Source organism: Thunnus thynnus, chromosome 5 (assembly GCF_963924715.1).
Source record: "Thunnus thynnus chromosome 5, fThuThy2.1, whole genome shotgun sequence".
Lineage (NCBI taxonomy): Eukaryota > Metazoa > Chordata > Actinopteri > Scombriformes > Scombridae > Thunnus > Thunnus thynnus.
Window position 1 is genome coordinate 10422845 of NC_089521.1, and position 21085 is coordinate 10443929.

General features: G+C 39.7%; 1 protein-coding gene across 2 annotated transcripts in view; it reads left to right on the top strand.

Annotated features, from left to right (window-relative positions):
• tspan9a (tetraspanin 9a) overlaps positions 1–21085 on the top strand; it is a 167027-nt gene that overhangs the window by 16768 nt on the left and 129174 nt on the right. For both annotated transcript variants that reach the window (XM_067589129.1, XM_067589131.1), the window contains one exon: positions 7820–7876. The gene's annotated coding sequence lies outside the window, so the exon portion shown is untranslated. The remainder of the gene's footprint in view (positions 1–7819; positions 7877–21085) is intronic.

Sequence of the window (21085 nt, forward strand, 5' to 3'; positions counted from 1 at the left end):
CTCTTTTAGTTTCTGATAAATTCACTACAAAGAAACCAATATGTAATTTTAATTTCTTAAGATGTTTTCTGGAAAAGACTGTTATTTGGTACTTACTAATACTTAATTCCTATTATTGCAAGTATAACTTAGAGAGCCTTTCAGTCAATGCACAGCAGGCCAGCTTAATATGCAAAAAAGAAAATGAAGAAAATGTGAAATTCGTCTACAGACAAGAATATGATTCAACATAAATGCCGAACAGTGTCCGATAACAAATGAATAATAAATTAATATTTACTTGGGTTTCAATGGGACAGTTAATTTAAGGAAATCTCTCACTTCCTCATAAGCTCAACACAACTAACTACAGCTTTTGGACATACTGTATAAATCTGTGAACAATTTCTTGCTTGATTTGAAATGTTAGAGTCACACATGCCTGCAGGGTGCTGGTGTTACTGGCAGGTGTGTGATGCACACAGATGGTTGTTGTTCTTCCAGTCCTGGCCTACAGTTTGCTTGACATTTGCTGAAATGATGCAGTGTGCTTGACCCATGAACCTCTTCCCTCCTCCTGTCTTTGCTTTCTCTTCAAACACCACTGGAGGGCGGTAACTGGGACCTCTCTGCCCCTACGCTGAGCTTGTTTGACACACGTATTCACATATTTTGAGAGATCCCGTTTAACATGCAAATCAGATAGACCCAGAGGATGCACGCTGAATAGACTGGCTTATACTCAGCTCATTCAGAGAACAGTTTTCAGGTTCACAATTGGGGCTTAAAATGGACACCAGTGAACTGTGCGAATGTACTCATTGTGGGTGTGACGACACTTGATTAAAGGTGAAAGGTGAGCTCCCTTTTAAGATCCGTATTATTCTTTTTAGAGAGAATACAAAATGGTTGCCACAGCAGGCCGTGCAGGGTGGCACTGGCTTCTGCCTGAACTGTGTGAAAGTTCTGGATTAAGAATTTTTCACAGATGCTTTTCCACAAGTATTGTTCTTCTTTTAGACACTGTGGTCAGGAGTGATGTCCCATGTTTCTTACTGACCATAGTGAGCTCACTGACTGAAGCTCTCAGCTGTGAGAGTGCTGTTGGGACTGCTGGTTCAAGTTCTAACTGATACAGCCCATGTGGGATGAGACCTGCCTGCCACTGTCTGGCTTTGTCAGTATCTCGATGTAGCCCAGCAGAGAGATGCTGTATATTCTAATTTAAACGTCTTTTTTGCGTTGTGTTACTTAGGTCACCTTTGATAACGAGTTTCTTACCTGTAAGATGTAATCGTAAACAGTCTTGTATCGCACCCAAGAATCCAGACTGACTGCTGCTCTCTGTGTTTGAATTCCAAGTTGTTGGGGATTGCCCGTAAGCATGAAATTGGCTCTGAGGCAGGCAGGCCTGTCTAATAGTATATCAGAGGTATTTGATATCCAATTATAACCGTGAAGCCTGAGAGGAGATAACAATTACAGCCATGTGTGCAGTAATTTTGTGTTTTTTACAGCTAGACGGTCTCACAAAAGAGGCTCCTCTTAATATGTAAGTTGTCTCACATGGGTTTCTGTGGTAATTATACACAGAACACACACTGATTTTTCCAAAGAAATAAGTTTATACAAACAAAGTTAACTCCCTCTGTTCAAATCCAAAGCAAATCCAGCTTTGGCAAGGAAGGCAACCAGTTTGGAAGTATTTTTCATGACTAAGGAGTAAAGTGTTTCTTACCATTTTTAGAAGTGAATGTATGATGTTTACATATGAGTTCACTAACCGCTTTCACAATCAAGCTGTGATAATTCTATAAACAATCAGAACTGGTGTCGTGAAAGACGCAGTGCTTTGCTGAATGGTATCCAGGTTTTGCACAATGGTTACCCTGTCAGACCCAGTTTCCACTGCTGACTGAGGTTTGTTCTGATGATGAGTCCGGCTGCTGTTAGTCACAGCCCTGGTTTATTTCTGACTAAAGGCTGCGGTTGGAGGCAACACAGAGGTTAGTAACTTTTCAACAACTGCCCTGTCCCTCCTTGGTAATCAGTGTGCTGTAATAATTTCTTAGGAGGACTTGACTCAGACTTGGCTTGGCTCATCATAACTGTTAATGTGCATATAAGTTTTCATTTTCTGCCTAGTCTTACTGTTTAATATGCATGTAATGCTGTTTGGCTGCTTCATATGCCCGCTGCCTCCATACTCATGCAGAATGTATCTCTTTATGGATGTAAGGTTTGTGTGTGTTCATCATATGTCAAATCAAAATGTAGTTAAAAACACTGAAGCGTCATCAGTTTGTCATTGTAGCTCCAATTAAATTGTCTTTTTTTTTGATTCTTTAAACACAACTTCTAGTCTTCAAACAAACCTTCACATCTGTCTCCTTAAATCAAGCCTGTAAAACCGTCAGAAGCGTTGCATGTCTAAGAAAAGCCTAGCTCAACCTGTGGATGTATCTTTGGAAAGAAAAAACTGAATAAACAGAATAGTTTCATCACTTGACTTTAATTCACCTTGAATAAATAAAAAAATATCTGTAGGATGGGGCTGATGAACTCTGCTGCAATACGCTGCTCTGTTACTTCACATGATGCAGAATATTTTAACAATGTGTCCTGGATGTCATGATACTGTGTCTTCATTATCTTGAGCACTTTTTTTTGGAACAATGTAAAAAAAAAATCCATATTGGCCATATACCCAGATACTATATATCTGTGATAAGCTATAGTTGACTGATATTGGCTCTTTCTATACAATATGTATCCTGCATATCAGTCAGCTTTTAGCCTTGACAATTTCTGCAACAAACAAACTGCAGCTGCTGTTTATTAGCTATCTTTCCACAAGAATGCTTGGATTTTTGTGTTTTTCTTATTTCAGTATTATTTTATCCAAACATGTTCTTCTCATCATGGATAATTTCTGTTTCAAATTTGATCATTTAATTTTTGTGGATTTACCCAAGATGTCTTTTGTGATTAATAGTGAAAATATGCATGCCAACAATATGTAACAATATAACTGATTTTGACTTTCATCCGATATAGTGGCTAGCCACTATTTTATGACATACCGTAGATTTCTTTATTTATTTGAGCCTTCTACATAAGGACATAGCATGGGGAATCTTCCATTTTACTACTTGATAACAATAATTCAGTCAAAAAATATGATTAGTCTAATTTTGTCAACCACATAGTACACAGGAGGGATTGTCTTCCTGTCATTTCAATAGATCAAGTCAATCAATAGATTGCAATGACAGAACATTGTCCTTACATTGTGGTGCTTTATTATAAAATATGGACTAAATAGTATGATTTTATGCATTTGTGGTACATTTAATTTTAATCATTGAGTTTTGATCACTTTAAACATATTTACGAGCAAAGCTGTTGAGATCATTGAGTCATCAAGTTGTATTTGTATGACATTAATGCAGCATAAACTAATAATAATCTCATATTAATAACAAAGTTGGTGACAGAGTCAGACAGACACATTCAAAAGAGGAGAAACAATACAAACACTTTTTTTATTTCATTATGCCTGCCAAGTTTCATATTCTTTTTCAAATACAGATGATAGTTTGTGTTATCCCATGTTAATTGGGTCAACATGTATGCTGTATAAATCACACCATTTGTATACAAATTTTGGATAAAATTAGATTAGAAGTAATGCAATGAATATTTCTGGAATGTAAACAGCTACAAACCATTCTTATCCCCATTTTTTCATAGTCTGTAAAAACAACTAATGTGCTAACAACTAATTAATTGTATCTACTACTGTACGCAGATATCTACACAGTAAGTTATTTAAGAGCTGTGTGTGATCAGTAACAGCTGTGTGCTGCACTACCTTGTTGAACAAATGTCAGGTCCTGAAGGCCTTGATAGTAGTGTATAGTGTCAATGCAAGCCAATGAAATGCTGAGTGACGTACCAGCGTGAGAGAGGGCTTTTACAGTGAGAAATTCAGATGGACCAACCAGGTCACCTCAGCCTGCCTTGAGGCTGACAGGCCTGTTGTTTCTTAACTGAGGTCACAAGTGGTTTCAGGCATCAATTAGTCAATCCTCTCCAACAGCCTGACCTGCTGTGACCCCATCTTGTGTTTTTTTTTTCTTTTCTTTTTCTCCTTCTCACATACACATTGCTGTATCACACAAGCTCTGCAGCATGATCAAACAGGCCATATGTTCTGAAATATAAGTGCAGTTGCTAAAGTTACTGTTTCACTGGTTGCACTCTAGGCATCACAATCAATTACCTATAGAAAGAAAGTACCCAGTAATTGATGTAAGTTGTATGCTGCTCATGTGAGTGCTTAAAGCTGTCAAATCCTTTCAGTGATTGATCACCACCACATTTGTGTTGGTGTTTATCCAAAGCTGTGTGTGTGTCCAACCTCCTTCTCTTGGCGATGACTGTGTGTCATTAAAATGGAATGCCTTGCCACTTGGAAAAAAAGCTAACTGCTGCTTTAGTGTAAATCAGTGTTTTGTACTTCCTTTATGGCTTTCCATCTTGTACAAAACAACACACACTCTGATTCATACTATGTCATACATATAAAAATAGCTGTGTGGTCATATTATAACTATTACATTTATGACTGTTACTTACTACATCGCATACCCCATACAGTACAGTAGCTCATCATGTGATCATCTGATCAGGATGCTTGCCTGGAAGAATATAAATAGAGTTTTATCTCCTCTGATTCAGTTTTCCTGTTTGGAATGTGGACTGCTCCCGAGGGCAAGAGGGCTGTCTGGCTCAGGCTGGCCGCACTGCAGTACTTTCTCAGGATAAAATATCAGTCCTAATAACCTCAGACGTGCAGGCCAGGGGGCATAGAGGGATTCAGGCAGAGAGGGATGCAGATAGTACAGTAGATGGGAGAAAAATAAACACAGCAGCTAGGTAAGCAGGGGGACATGCAGAGAGACATGCAGGCAGGCAGATGTCCCTTCTGCTGAATCTGTTGTGACCACAAGACTACATTGCACAATGAAGGGATATATTTACTGTAATTGTACATACTTTACCTGTAGTCAGCTAAATGGAGGACACTACTATACAGTATTTTTCTGTGATTAGTGTAGATATCACCATCAAATGACATCATTTTGTCCAATGTCCTAAAGCCCAAGATGATGTCATAAAATGTCTTGTTTTGTCCAACCAACCGTCCAAACTGAAAGATCTTCAGTTTACTCTGAAATAAGACAAAAAAAGCAGCAAATACTCACACTGGAGAAGCTGGAATCATCAAATGTTTCGTGTTTTTACTTGAAAAATTACTTAACAATTAGTATAAAGTAGTTGCTGATTATTTTTCTGTTGATCGACTAAACAATGAATTGACTAATTATTTCTACTCTATAGCGTGCATATCCACCACATAATTCAAATGAATAAATCAGCTATAAAACAGTTAAATAAACCAACATAACACTGAGTTCATTGCTTCTTATTTTGAGTTTTTAGATTCTTCTCATCGTTCGTTGGTATATTTGGATCGACAGACACTTTTTTCTTCCTCCAAGTAAATAGTCACAAATTCAAAATGAAAAGAAACTGGGGTATAACAGAAAAAAATACTGATATTCAGTGGCATATTCTTTTATGTTGCCTAAGCGTTGTGAAATCTTGCTGGCAGATTCCAGTGTCACAGAGAAACAGAAAAATAAAAGACTTGATGGGCAAAGCCTAAAAAAGAGGCAGGCCCCTGGGATCTAGAAGAGAGGGGAGAAAGGAGAGGCAAGGAGGGAGAGGCAATACTAAAAATACCCTGAAAGAGCTTCTCACGCTCCTGTCTTTATCACAAGCAGCTGAAACCTCAAGAGGATATCCCACAGACCTGCCTACTCTACCCATTTACAGGGAGAGCTAGGGGATCCAACTTTCAGAGTGCTAGTAGTATTATGAAACCAGTCCAACTTCACAGCTCCATGTCAAACTGTTCGGATGTTACTTTAAATATTCAGCAATAATTATTGAAGGTGCAACTGAGAGTTAAGTATTGACATCAGTGTGACTGTTCAGATATGTGATTTGCAAATGGTGTAATTATAGCAAGCTTTTACATGACCCACAGTGAACCTAAAGTTGAGATGCTCAGCAGACAAACTTTCAGGGTCGTTCTTAACACATTACACATTTCAGTATGAATGCCAAACTTACATCAAGTGAACATTTACAGTACACAACCCTAAGGGCAAGTTTTTCCTCCTTGTTCTTATTATCTGAAGTGGCTGTTTCAGAAGTTTGACTCAAGACTTGCTTTCCTTTGATGGTTCAATCCTCAATGTCGGGTATCCAGAGTAGTGTATTAATTCAGTAGCAAGGATGACTTTTAAAACAAGGAAATATCAGTGTTGTGGTGTGAGAGTTTGTTCACTTGAGCAGTAATTCAGATCTTGTATCAGTTCTGCCTTGCAGCCCTTAATGAATCAGCTAATAGATTGTAGATAAGATGTTCTTTTCAGAGGTCTGTTAAGTGCTGGCTCCAAAAACAAAAGCAGTGTGAGTGTTATGCCCCCTTTGTTCTTTGAGAAAAAGAACATTTTTATTACTGATGGAAGACTGAAAATGTAGAAAGGAAATGTCAGCCACAAGCTTATAGTTTTGAAGCCACAACAAAAAATTGAATCTAATGACTTGTTGACTTTGCATTTGGCTGAAGCAAGGGGAAAACTGAGTAAATAAATGCCACGTCTCCATCTAACATTTGCTCATTCTTTCCAATTTTGTCTTTCATCATATGCTTCCCTTCTGCCCTATTCTGCTTCCTCTTTATTTCTTCCACAATTGCTTCCAGTCATCTGTCTTACAGCAGAACCAGACATTAAAATGTTAAGTGAAGCACCTACCCTGGCTTTGTTGTGGTACGCCTGTCTGAGCAGAAATTCAATGAGTACGGCAAGTGGAAAGCTACAGGTTGTAGACACACTCTGCCGCTTCAGGGGCCACTGGCTCTGGTGTAGGATTATTTTACATCATGTGGAAGAGACAGATCCACAAGAAAACAGACTGGGTGGCTGTCTGGTGCGGAGCCTGTCACAGCAGACGGTAGCCTGTGGTCTGTGGTTTAGTCTGAGCTCGTAGGACCGATTCTGGTGTCGCCTGCACTGTCAACCTGCGCTCATTATAGGTCATGTAATGTATGAAACACATTGTCATTTACTCATCTTAGCATGCCTAAAAGCATGCCTAAAATTGTTGTCTGTGACTATGATTATCAGGCAGTTGGACTATTTGATCTTGTGACAGTTAGTTATTTCCATAGTAGTCATAAATAGCATCTGTTGGATACTTGGGAAGTGCTATGGCCTGGACTATATTTTTCCTCCATGTTCAGTGCATCACCAGTGGCTCAAATTTGCCTCCATGCTAAATTGGTGATCAGTAGTAATGGCCCTGCCTCATGAGGAAGGAGGTTGTGTATGGTCATCTGGCTTCATATGTCATTTCTATATATTATTGTAGCATTGCGTTTAATGTACATGTTTTAATGGGAATTAAAGTGTATGCATGCTCACACAAATATCCATATCAACCACCTACAGCTGTGCTGGTGTCAGGGCTGCTGTTGTGTTGTATAGTATTCAATATTCCTCCCTGCTGCTCAGTCATTCACAAGGCCACATAACTGTGTATAACTGTCATGTAGCTCTGCCATTTCTCCAAACATCTACCTTTTTAACACCCCACTTTTTAGCCTTGTGTGTGATTATCGCTCCATGAATTTTTCCAATTAGAAGTTGATGTAATCAGAGGAGTCATTCTCAGTCCTTGTTTTTCTTCCTCTGTTTGACAGGCTGTCACAGGCGAGCCGGGGAACCCACTGCCTCTGTTTCCAACCACATCTGAGCTGGTGAGAAATTACGCCATGTTCCACTCTGCCTGGTTTTTAGTTCCAGCCCCTGGATGACTTAATTCTGTCTTTAACCTATCACACTGTAATCACTGCTTAAGCATTTGTTTGTTTGCAAAAGGCTCCTCTCACTTTGTGTGAATGAACCTTTTCCTTTCGGTTGCTTAATTTGAAGATAAGAATGAATGTGCTCATGAATATAGTTAAAGTCAAGAATTTCAGGAAATGAAGATGTAATGAAGGAATGAGGCAGAAACAGCCAAGTCACACAGTTTAGTTCTCTTGTAGTAGAACGTTGTGGTAATTTCCCAGTTCGCTCTAGAGTGTTGTAATAGAATAGACAATCGACCTTCCAGGAAGCACGCTCCTGGGACTAAATTACAGATTGTTCAGGGCTGACTTGCTGCTCTGGTATGGGCTTCCTGTCCACCTACTTCCAAACCTTGGAGTGGGTGTCTACAGGAAATAGCCCCTTAAGCATGCACACACACACACACGCTCACACACAATTTTAGGGACATAACCTCCATGACCTCCAGCATTGCCATTACCAGCAATTGGTTAAAGGCATTAATTATTTCAGACCATAAGGACTGCAGACACACATGGAAAAGCAGTCAGAATTCTCCTGTGTGGTAAATAAGTGTCAGAAAGAATAACAAGTGCCAGGAGTCATTGACTACCTACCTATGATTGGTTTTGAAAATACATTTTTCTTCTCCAATTTCCCTCCCGATAATGCTGTTCCCAAGCACAGTGTCTTTGCATCACTAATATTTCTGCTTGCTTATGAATGTTTCAAAGTTTTTGGACTAAGTGTTAATCTCTTGCATGAAATGTGCAAATATAATATTGCATGGACTGTCAGTTACATCTATATATCTGTATATCTGACACAGCTGTTTGAATAATGAACTGCTATTAGACTGCTTCTATCTGAAGATCAGAAACCTCTGTTTTGTACACAGTGCCGTCATGCCTTATTAAGATCTCTGGCCATTGTTCAGTTCAGCTGTAAGTTATATTGTGCTTGCAGAGGCACATACTTGAGTATGTTTGGAAGCACACGTCAGCAATATGGCTAGAAAACCGCGGGATAGAGAGTGTTGATCCCACCAAGCAGCAGTCATTTTATGTGTTGTCTGCCACAGATCAGGCCTTGAACTTCAGTGGAGAAAGCCTCGGGTTAAAAACAAACACGACTGCTTCATAACATTAGCGGGTAAGAATCAACAGTGTGGCTCATGTCTGAACTTCAAGAGCTAGAGGACATTCAGACAACAGTAGTAAGAGTAGTTTATTTAATTTCATGGCAGTGATGCAAGTAACAAGAGCCCATTCATTTATGTATATGAGCGATCAAAGGGAAAATTCCAAGTAGATTATAGCAAACACAGGGTAACATTTTGCAACACTTAATCAGAGAGGTATTGATTGTAATTTTTGAGGTCTGAGTTTGTGATGGTGTTGTATTGGATTGTAAAGTGTGTTTTTGTTAGTTAGTATTTTCAGGAGCGCTCCAGCAATTTTACACATCAAGTTCAGTACACCCACCATGAGGAGTATCACTCAGCCTGTGAAAACAGTCGTACAATATAATATTAGTGGCTCTGAAAAAATAACTCCGATATCACAGTGATGTCATCAGGGCTGCATTATGGGAAATTTAGGATCCAGTGTTTTTGGAGCTTGGCTCACACAAGGCACTAAAAGTCAGGATATCTCGGCCTCTCTCACATGTTTTCAGATTTTTTTTAAAAATCTCTTTGGAGTCCCCCAACTTTTTTAAAAATGTATTCCAAATCACTGTAATGCCCATTAAAAGTTATAATACAGTCCTGTACAACAGTGAAGTACAACAACTCTAGAATATACAACCTAAAATTTAGTCAACATACACATAACTAAAGTAGTCTACTCAGCAGTCACTGAACATCTCAGTACGATGTAGAATTTACTGCAGCACCGTTGCATAGCCTTACATTGAACAGGTGCTTCTAGTTTTCTGGATACTTGGTGCATATTCAGAGGGGAAATAACATAAGTTGCTAACCTCTTTCATTCTTCAATCCTGGCTGAATTGAGGTGTGCTAACATGAATAAGGAAACACTCTGGATCATGACTATCCATGTAAAACAGCTACTACCAGGTGCCAGCAAGCACAGTGAGAAAGCAGGCTGCTGCTCTCCATTCTGGGTCACGCTGTTCAGAATGAAGTACCTTGTCAGCAGTAAGCAGCAGTGAAGCATTGAGGGTCCTTTGCTCCAAAAACTTTGTGTTCCTTAAATCTTCTGAGCTCTGCTCAAACACTTAAAATCAGGCTCAGTGGCTTCAGCTGTAGATTGTCAGTGACGGTAGTGGACAGTGTAGTGTGGCAGTGACCTCTGGCAGGAGCTGTGGGTTCTGCAGTCAGTATCATAACATCTGCCTATGTCCAAACGTATGTAACCAAATGTAACTTGTAAAAACAAGTTGGGGTCAATTGTGGCATTGTTGCAGAAGTGTTTACAGTTTTGAGCTGTTTCTGAGAGAGGCCTGAAGACAAGACACATCATTGATCCATACAGCTGACTAAAACTTCATACTGCCACTGCAACTTTAGAATGTTATTCTTTTCTATTTCAATTCAATGGCAGTAACATCTGGGTCCTCAGTCAGCTCTGAGCAATAAAGGAAATCGTCCATGGAGACTGGTTGGTCTGGACATGCCTTTTCTGCTGGGGGAAAGGGAAATTAATAGCCCAAGGTTGTCGCTATAAATCCCTGTGAGGCAGAGTAGATGCTTAGCTTCAGAAGAGGGTTTTTTTTGTAATGCTCATTCGCTTTGCTTTTTAAATTCTGCTCACCGTTTTCTTCTGTAGAGCAGTGCAACAAGGACAAGAGTTATTGGTCTGGTTTTTACATTCTAGTAGAATTCCTTCACTCTGCTGTTTAGATTGGCTCGATAAGGGAAATCCTTGTTAACTTATTCTGCCAATTCAATGATTTACTGAAAATACCTCTAATACTTCAGTTGGAATGTGTACATGTTCAATTAGGTAATATATATTTGTGTGCACACGTGTTTATACTGCTAGTCGGTGTGATATTGTGCTCGTTTTTGTGTGAGTGTCCTTATGCAACACTTGCTTCTGCTCTGCTTGCAGCTCAGGTTGCATTTTGACTTAGGAACATGCAAAATTGTCCTGATCGATTGGCAATGACTGATGATATGCTTTGTAATGAATATCTTGAGCCTGATGCCTGATACTGATCACCACCTTCCCTATAGGTTTGTCATAGTTTTTTTCTACTTTCATTGTTGCTGAAGTTGACATAATGGCACTGAAGCAGACCAATTCTTAAGCCTAAAAGTGAGAAAATACATCTTAACCCGTTGAAGAACAGCTGACGCAGATTAAAACAGAGCAGAAGGCCGGAGCTGTCTGGAAAAAGCTCCCAAAGTGCCGTCAGTGTTCATTATTGCTGGTATTCCCTTTAATCACAATGAATGAGTTATTCATTTTATTTGACTTTTTTTTTCTCCGAATATTTTTTATTCTGTAACATCAGTTGCTTCTAGTCTTTTCACTGTCACTGGCACCGGTATGGACATCCTCTGGCTTTCAGTTTGAAGAGTAAAAGGCTCAGCTGAAATGAAAAGCATTGAGTGGTTTCAGGCAGCACCACTCAGTACACACACCGTAAACCCTGACTGAGGACAGGGGGGAGTGGGAGAAGGGGAGGATGAAGAAAGTGGAGGTTGAAGGACAGGGAAAAGGGCACTGTATTTCACAGCCCCAGTTATGTTCTTTCTGTAAAAACATCAAGGCTTTGCTTCACAGCACGGCTCCCCTGCCTCTGTGTTTGATGGCTGTGTTAGCAGGACCACAACACAACACCCTTGCTTCAGCAGGGTCAAATGGGCTCAAAGAGGATCCTGGCTTTTAATCAAACTTTATGGGATGCTGCTGAATGTTGACTTGGCTTTATAAAACAGTGCTTTTTGTTTTGTTTTACAAAAGATAAATTTCTATGTCACAAAGCCTATTTGCACCGATCATGTTCCAGTATCAAAAGTGTGAACAATGTTTTTAAAATGCATTCATGACACATTGTTTTGGTTAAATTCTTCATCTTAGTTAATCTGACATAGTTACCACATCTTTTTTGTGAAATCAAGGACTTCCTTCGATTCATCGAGAAGAGCAAACTGAAGTTTTTTATCTGCACATAAAGCTCACTTGTCCTAAATAATTCCTCCAAAAATTATAAGGACATCTCAAAGTTTGTGAATGGTATGATGATACTTCTTTGACTGTGTCTGGTTTTGGGACACCAAGAACTCAAACTGGGTCAAAGGAAGATTTCTTTCCACTGTTAACTTTTTCCTAATTTTAACTTCTCAGTGTCTCGTCTGCACACCTTCCCGCATCCTTGAAATATTTACAGTGGCTATCCGCCAGCAACTCTAGATGATGATATAATATATGTAAGTTATAATTCCATATCTTCAAGCGTGGCTAATGAACTCTCAGAATGGACACAGATGAGCAGGTATTAATCTCCCACAACTGCTCAGGCTAATTTTGGTCTTATCAAATGACTGATTATCTTTCTCTTCCTCTGCAACAGAAATAGTTTGTCCTTGAAGTGCCCTCTGCTGCATTGATTCCGAATAGAGCGAGTGTTTGTGGTTATGTGGTTCAAAAACCATTTAGGGAGAGATTAAAGACCTAAAACCAGAGCGATGAAAGGAAAAAAGTATTTTAAAAAAAAGATAAATTGGGTGCATTAAAACTGAGCAAACTTTCTAGTAAAGTGTCTTTCTAATAAAGTGTCTCTTCTCGTAGATGGTTGCTACACGATGCATGCTCTCAAACTTTTTAATTAATTATTGCCTGCATGAGCTCACTGCAGCACCAGTGCTTCATTCATTCTCTGTTGAATCAACTGAGCCAAAGGTGGCATCTCTTCCAAGCTCTGCCTCTTGAAACTTTCTCTCACTGCTTGTGTGCCAGTTGTGGTTGTTCAACATTTGGGCTTGGTCTCTTGCGAGGATCTGAATAGCATATAAAATCCCCAGAGTCACTGATGAGTGACATTTTAGTGGCTAGAGGAGAGCTCTTAACAATACCTATGAGCATTTCTCTCCCGCTCTCTGTCTGTCTCTATCTCGCTGTGGTAGAGAGAAAGATAAAGACCAAGTGCAAGAGGGAGAGAGAGAGAGAGAGAGAGAGGATTAATATTCAAGCTGATTGTGTCACCAAGCCTCCTGCAAACTGCCTGTCATTGGCTCCATTGTGAGTTTTGCTAACTATGACCTAATGGCTCTACTGTGTAGTACTGTGTGTGTCTCAACTTGTGATTAAACCCATTCATTTTAAAGCTGCTACATAACATAACATAACATAACATAACATAACATAACATAACATAACATAACATAACATAACATAACATAACATAACATAACATAACATAACATAACATAACATAACATAACATAACATAACATAACATAACATAACATAACATAACATAACATAAATAATTCTTGATTTGGGTTGCTGTATATTATCAATGACATGAGCTTCCTTCAGGCTGACAGCAGACAGGCTGCAGTAGAAATCATCCAAACTTTCATGCTATAAGACTCCACCCAGACAAGTGGGGAAATGGCCATATGAGTGACAGTCAAAGAATCAAGAAAATTACTGCTCTGAATCATCTGACAATTCACAATGAGTTTCCCTCAAATCAGCACTCCCATTCTAACATAATTATGACCATATTCTCCAGTAGTTTTTGATAATAACAGGGCTGCAAGCTGAGTTGAGGAGACAGCCGTTCAACCAGAGCACCATGACAACCTTATCACATATTCTGTGATGGCCGGCTTGACGTGTACCAGCTAAAGGACCATTTAAGAGGGCCAATCTGAATATACCGTAGATATGACCATTCTAATAATCCCAGGTGCTTAGTTGAGAGTAATACCTTTTACTGTACTCTCTCTATGGTGGGTATTATATGGTACCTATATGTCGACTGGGTTTTATGAGATAAGAATCAGTTCATGGCATATAACTAATGATTTGACTTTAATATTAAGCCATATTAACAATGCTGATGATGAAGGAACAACAGCACTGATGAAATTTACCTTGCCTTGTGCGCCATCTAGTGAGCTTTGAGGAATATAACACAAGTGATTTTTTTTTCTTACCATAACTAATGGCCCATGTGCAGTGTGTACCACTTTTCATCCTGTTGTGTATACATTTTGCATACATGATTACTGTATATTATAGATGCAGTTTTTCCAAACATTCCCCCATGTTGCTGATTGAACAAGCAGCCATTTCTCTGCACTTGCATAGGCACAATTTTGAAGGTAAAACAGCTTGCAAAGTTTGCTAAAGAAACTCTTATCTGTGCTCTGAAGAAATTCGATTTAAGATGTTATCCAAGCCTCAAGGCTCTTAAGTTGTTTAAAAATATCAAGTAATGCACTCTGCACCAAACCTCTAACTTCATTAAACAGCACCAGGGAGAGGTTACACTTTGATGCCCACACTAAATAGAGCGGTTCTAAGTTCTGTCAAGGTTTTGTGGTGGGTCTAACCCACAGAATCAATAGTGTTCAAATTGAAAATTTCTAAAGGTATCTAAGGAGAGAGAGAGAGAGGCGGAGAGGGGGAGGGAAAGAAAAAAGGGAGAGAGAGAGAGAGTGAGGGGTGGAGAGAGTGAGGGAGGGAGAGAGAGAGAGAGAGGGAGAAAGAGAGATTGTTCACCAGTGGATAATTGGAAAGTAGGGAGTCTGAGACTGCAGTTCACATGGTGCTGAAACAGGCTGTTCCCAGTGGCTATTTATCCATATCACCTGAGAGGTGCTAGACCAGTGTCACTGACAATCAATTTTCTGATAAAATTACTTCAAGAACAAATTATCTCTCATTCATGGCCTGCTGTCATGATCTCTGTGTTCTTGTTGACACCACCAGAGGTCAGTGTGACCCTGAAATGTGCAAATGAGGGAGTGAAGATTTCATGTACTGTTTGGATGGTTAGGAAAGGAGTTTGCAGCATGCTTCATAGTCATGTCTGCAGAAAGACTGCATGGTGCAAAAGCTTTGGGTGTTTTCTTGCTTGAAAAAGAATCTTCTATTTTTTTCTCCTCTTGCTCACTTTCTTTATCTGCTCCTTCCATTGCATTTCAACCTGGGATGGGTTCAACCTGTTTATGCAATTTGCATAAGCTGGCTTCAGAAATCTGTGCTTACCCCTGTGTATTGCTCAGTCAGACTGAGCTGGCTGTTCAAAAGGAATAGCTAATGACTCCATTGCCCTCGTTGACGCACGTCAGTCTATTTCAAGCTCAACGACTAACACTCTCATACATGGCCAAGTAAGAACTGATGATCTGCGAGCTGGATCGTCAGCCAGCCACTCAGTTAGTCAGGAGAGGGTTTTTCAACAGGGCAGGGCACTTTATCCTCATGCCTCGGAAACATCACCGAAGTGTATATTCTAGCCTCGTGTCACGCTGCTGACAGCACTCCACCGATGGAAGAGACGTACTGGGATATCAAACATATGATCTGACCTGATGTGGCAGCAATGGCATTTCTTCAACCCCATCCTCCTCCTCTCTGCCCATAACAGGAGCCATTCTTCAGCCCCGTCTCCTTATTGATCCCCATTTGGCTGGGTTTCATTCCTCCCTCTCCGTTACCCACCATCAGTCTCAGTCCTAAGCTCATCCACCACTGACCCCTGCTCTCAGGATGAGAGAAGCCGTAATTGGAGGGGAACGAGGTTGAAGAGGGGGATTTGAGAGTCAAGCCATAGAAGGGGCGAGAATGAGTGAGGAAGAGTGGAGATAAAAAGACAGGGGAAGTGCGAGAGAGCGATTGGGCAGCTGGGTGGAGACGATTGGCATTAACTGGACTGCTGAATGCTTGGGCAGGAAGGGCACTGCCAGCCGCAGAAGCTTGTGGCCGGCATTCACATGACTATCTGTATGCTGGGACGCAGGAGAGTAATAGAATCCCAACGTGATGTGCTGGGATGCTTGCAGAGGGGAGGGGGTGGGAGTGGGGAGTAAATTTAGCCACACAGCCGCAGGCAGGCAGCTCCACAGGGCTGGGGGGATGTTCACAGCTCTGGGGCCTTCTCTGGCTACCCCTCTCTGGTCCTCTCTACCCTTCTGGAAGAGTCATGGAGGGCAGTGCTGCAATCACAACATGAATCACCTCCTTTCCATACCTTAGCAGGCTGAATGGCCAAATGGCGAGATGTATCGCATTGCAATGTGATGGCAGTGGGGGAAGGGTGGAAGATAAGTCAGTCGCACTTTATTTTCAGGTTCTGTTAGGGTAGCATCTGTTGGCTTGCGCAGCTATTGGGTTTCAAAGGCAATAGTGCATGTGAATGAAGAGATGTTCTATGATCGAATAGATGTTTCATGATTGATATACAGATGTTTCTCTGACGTTATTCAGCCAGTTAAGCTACAGTAAAGCTATTATTTTGCCTCCGAACATGCGTGGTATTTGGCATCTCTCAATGTCAGTGGTTTTGTCCTTAAATACATCACACATTTCTCCTTCAGAGTCCTAACTGAGCCCTGCTCGCTATCCCTATCATTTCCCCTCCTTAATACCTCCCCAAGCAATATCAGGTGAAGATCAAAAAAGGGTGTCGCGACTTTGAGGATCTCGTATCCAAGGCCATGTAAATCTGTCATGGAACATCTTGAAATGATTATCTTTTCTCTTAATGGAACCATTCAGCAGTTTGACAGTTGATTATCTTTAAGCCTTTTGTCATTGAAAAAGGCCTCACACTCTCTCTAATGTTGTTATTAATAAAAGAAGTTATTATGATATGTTTGATACCTATGAGAAAATTAATCAAATATGAAGCTTTTGTTTTTATTTCTAGGAATTCAGTTTACAGAGTAACTCACCTGTTAAGATGTGGCCAAAATTTAGGTTATATCAGGTTATAGTAGTATCCAAGGTTTTTATCTATTCAAACACTGGCAAGTTAAAACATATTTTGTACAACTCCTTAAATGAGTCAAAGCATGTAACTTAGGGATGCAGTAAACTAAAAAAAACATAATTAGCTGAGATGTTTGCCAGTTTGTATTTTTTTTGCAATCATTTATCTTCTATCTAGGATTTAGCTTCAGTTACTTTGCTGAAAATCATGTAGCATGTGAGGTAATGATATTTCTTTTTGATTGCTCTTATGTTGGCATCTAAACAATCAAACATTCATCATCTCTAGTTATATACTCCAGCAAAAATATAACATCTGATCATAGTATTATCAGGTCCTTTGAGCCGATTACCTTTGTGTTCATACTCCATTAGTGGTTGATCATCCACATGTTATTCTTATTCACGAACCACTGTCAGACTTTGATGCTTGCTGTTTATAATTGCAAGTTTATGGTATAGCTGTATTATCTCAGATGAGAGCTGCAGTCCTGAATAACAAAGGCTTCCCATCTGTTCAGTTTGTCAGAAACTATAGCACAAATGATTTAACCATTCAAAGCGGATAGTGCTCTGGCCATAAAAAGTAATTCAGTGTTAACCAAATGTTCCTCTCTTTTCCTCTGTTGAAAGAGCTAAGGATACAGACTTTGAAATGGCAGGAGGTTGAGATGAGACACTGTGTGCGTGTTGTGTGAGTGAATGCAGTGTCAACAGCACGCTTTATTTTTCCAGGATGAGTATTTCTCTCCTTAGCCTGAATCTTAATTTCAGATCCCTCTGACAGTCATGAACAATAGCTAAGCCTGGCTGTTGTGAATCTAATTTTCACTGAAACATTGGCAAATTCTTGTTGGAATTGAGGGATTATGACTTGGCTTTAAGAAATAATGGTTAACATAAAAATAAAAAAACAGATACCTGAATTCCATCTGCTTTCTGTAGTTATAGATGGCAATGGTTGTTTTGCTTGTGTAATATCCTGTATGTAATCCTGTTTCGTGATGAACAGATGATACAAATACAGTACTTGGCCATTTTCCTTCATTAGACGTTTATTTAAGTATTTAGGTGGACTATAACACCCAAATTCACAGTTGACACCTTTTCGCAAATGGGTGATAGGAAAATGAACTGATGGGTTTTATTGCTGCTAATATTCAGTTCACTCACCAGTTGTCTGCTTTATTATTATTTTTTGTCGGTTTATTTGTCTTTAGAGAGTAGGATGCAAGTAATGCAGGAAAGCTTTGAAATATTCCCTTATTATGTGGCTTGTTTCATAATCCACAACAAAAAAGTTTTGCCCCTCTGGAATTAAAAGTCTCCCTTGCAATAAATCTTATGCTGCCTTCCTAAGTGTTTGACACTTTTTGACAAAAATAAACAATGAACTGAGTGAATATAATACAATACAGATGTTCTTCAAGACTAAAACGATCTTGCAGTATCCTTTCAATGGACCAGTGCTGGTGTTGAATTCAGTTGAAGCAACTACAAGGAGTTTTTAACTGGTTATGAAACAGTCTCATGATGCCTCTATATGACCCACATAAGCAAACAAGACCATCAGTGAGAAGACTGGCTGTTTCTATATAGTTATTCTAAATGACTGCAACTGAGTCAGATTCCCCGTGAAATCAGATGAAACGATTTATGGCATGCAGACCGGAAGAGACTACATTTACATTACATGTAGCATTGAGGGGAGGACAATTTTCTTCATTTGATAACGTCAAAAGTGACATGTAACCTAGATGTATGAACGATACTAAAACAAGGTTTACTTTGTTCCGCCATCATCATATTACAGTTATTAATCTTACATAGCCACAAACGGATACATTAACTCATCGCTATGCGCAGCTGTGTTTAAAAAAGGAAAATAGTGTTAAAAATAAGTTATATCTTTATTTCACCCACTTCCGAAACAAATGCGTACACTAGCCAGATCAAGATCTTTATGACACGAGGTGGTGGTGCTCAGAGGATATGCAGTCTTTATTCTGGGAAACACTACTGCTTTTTTCCACAGTGGCTGCCAAAATATAGTTCCTTGTAGTAACTTTAAGTGGCAGTTGCATAGCAGTTAAAATCAGTCTTCATCTTCAGTCATGGCCAGGTCAGGTAGCTTTTGTTTCATTCATTACTTGGTGTGGAATGCAGCTCCAAACTCCCATCTGATAATTCAGATGTTCATTTTAAGTTGTACTCACATTGAGAAACTAATGTTTTCACCCTTCTGCAAATGATGTGAAGAGAAGGCATGCAAATTACACAGATAAGGCATGAACATAGTACTGTTGGTTGCAATACATTTTGTCTCCATGTGAGCAGAATTCAGTCACTCATTTTCTGTTATCTCAGCCTCGGCAGCACAGAATACTAGATGTTTTTCTTTTATATCATCAATTTAATTGGGCCATTAGCCTTTTTCCTAATGTTCATCAACACTGGTCTGTACTATTCAATGTTGAGTCTTTTATGCATCTGTCTACACCATGGAACTAACATGCTTTTAAAATTGTAGTGTTTTTTGTCCTCTCATATTTGCTTACAACCATTGAGATGTGGTCTTAGTTAGTAGTAAACATACTGTAGACTGGCCGCTGTGACACTTAGAACTAATGCATGTATATAATGTATATTGTTATACTGTAAGGCCCCTAAGTAAAAGAGTACAGAACTACTTTATTTTAATGGTTTTGTATTATCTAAAACTTGAATACCGGTAATCTAACATGTGACTTGTGCCATGCTGGCAGGCCCAGTTGCTTCCAACCAGCTTCCCACTAACTTGTGGGGGGCAGACTTATAACCTGCTGTAAAAGCCATGATTGCATAGCTCTTCATCAGCTGCTTTTGTCCCTGCCATCACTACATAAGATTAAAGCTAATTCCTTTAATAACTCATTGTCTAGACTGAGTCATCCATGCTATACGGCACTTGAGCCACAGGTGTGGTAGGCTCTTTTTTTAGATGTCTCCAGCCCTCTCTATTGCCTTGATGACTCTCCATACATCCCAACTCGTCAGTGCCTGGGTGGTCACTGTTGGTCAGTCAGACAGCAGTGCTAAATGGTCAGGATCATAGGTTTTAGGACTTTCATAAGATGCAGTACATTACAGTACATATTCATCATCTTAAAGAAAGTTAAGCTCGCGAAGACAGCATGTAGCAGTCCATGCATACAAATCAGTGGGTGGTGGACACTGAATTTTGTATGTTAATAGCATTCACAGTCTGGCAAAGCCAACGCACAAAATAAATTTAAAACTTACAGAAGATACTGACCTTTTATGTACAACCAGAGTTTGTGAGCTTAGTTTACCAGCTGAGAAATATTCTGGTTAATAGACAAGCAAACAAATATACAGCGGACTGAAAGATTAGTAGAAGATGCCACAAAATCGTAGCTAAATATTAATAGAGTAAATCAGCCTTCCACAAACAATTTTGACATTTTGATGTAACCTTTGTTTGCTTTTTTGACAAATCACTTGGTTCTATTACAGGGAAGACTGATCAGCAACACAAAAATGCTGTGACTGAAAGTAACCCAGCCAGCATTTTAAATGTGTTGTTATTGTCAGCTTAAGCATAAGCCTGTGCTACACAGAGATGAGGCTTTACATGCAAGCCTCCCTCTTATTTTTAACAACTTGGCCCTGAATATCTTCCTGTGTGTAGGACAGTGAATTAATATGCATTGAAGCTAAGCGCTCAGGTGTGGAAGAGGAGACCTGGCATTCTGTGGAGAGCGGCATTGAGAAAGTGGGCCGTGAGTGATGAGGGATAGGACCGATCGTGACACTTTGAGTCAGCCTTTATTCAGTGTGCACCTTCTGTCATCATGCGCCCGCCACTTCTTTCATCTCTGTCATGCACAGAATGCCATAACTCGGTTAGCAACACCCACGGCAAATACAGACCAGCCCTCCTTCAAAATACACACATGTTCTGTACTGTGTGCACCTTTGCCTGCCATCTGGAGTCACCATTCTATGACATTTTAATGGGTATTTATAACACCGTGATTTGTGATCTGTGTTCTGTATTGAATTGCCATTCAGGAGATCCTCTAATAGGTTGTTCCTGGCTGAGAAACTCAAGACCTCCGGGAAGACTTCTTGTCTCCATAAGTCATCTTTGCATTCATTTTAATAGCTTCCTGAGGCTATCCTTTCCTATTACCCCAGAGAATTTGCAGGATACAA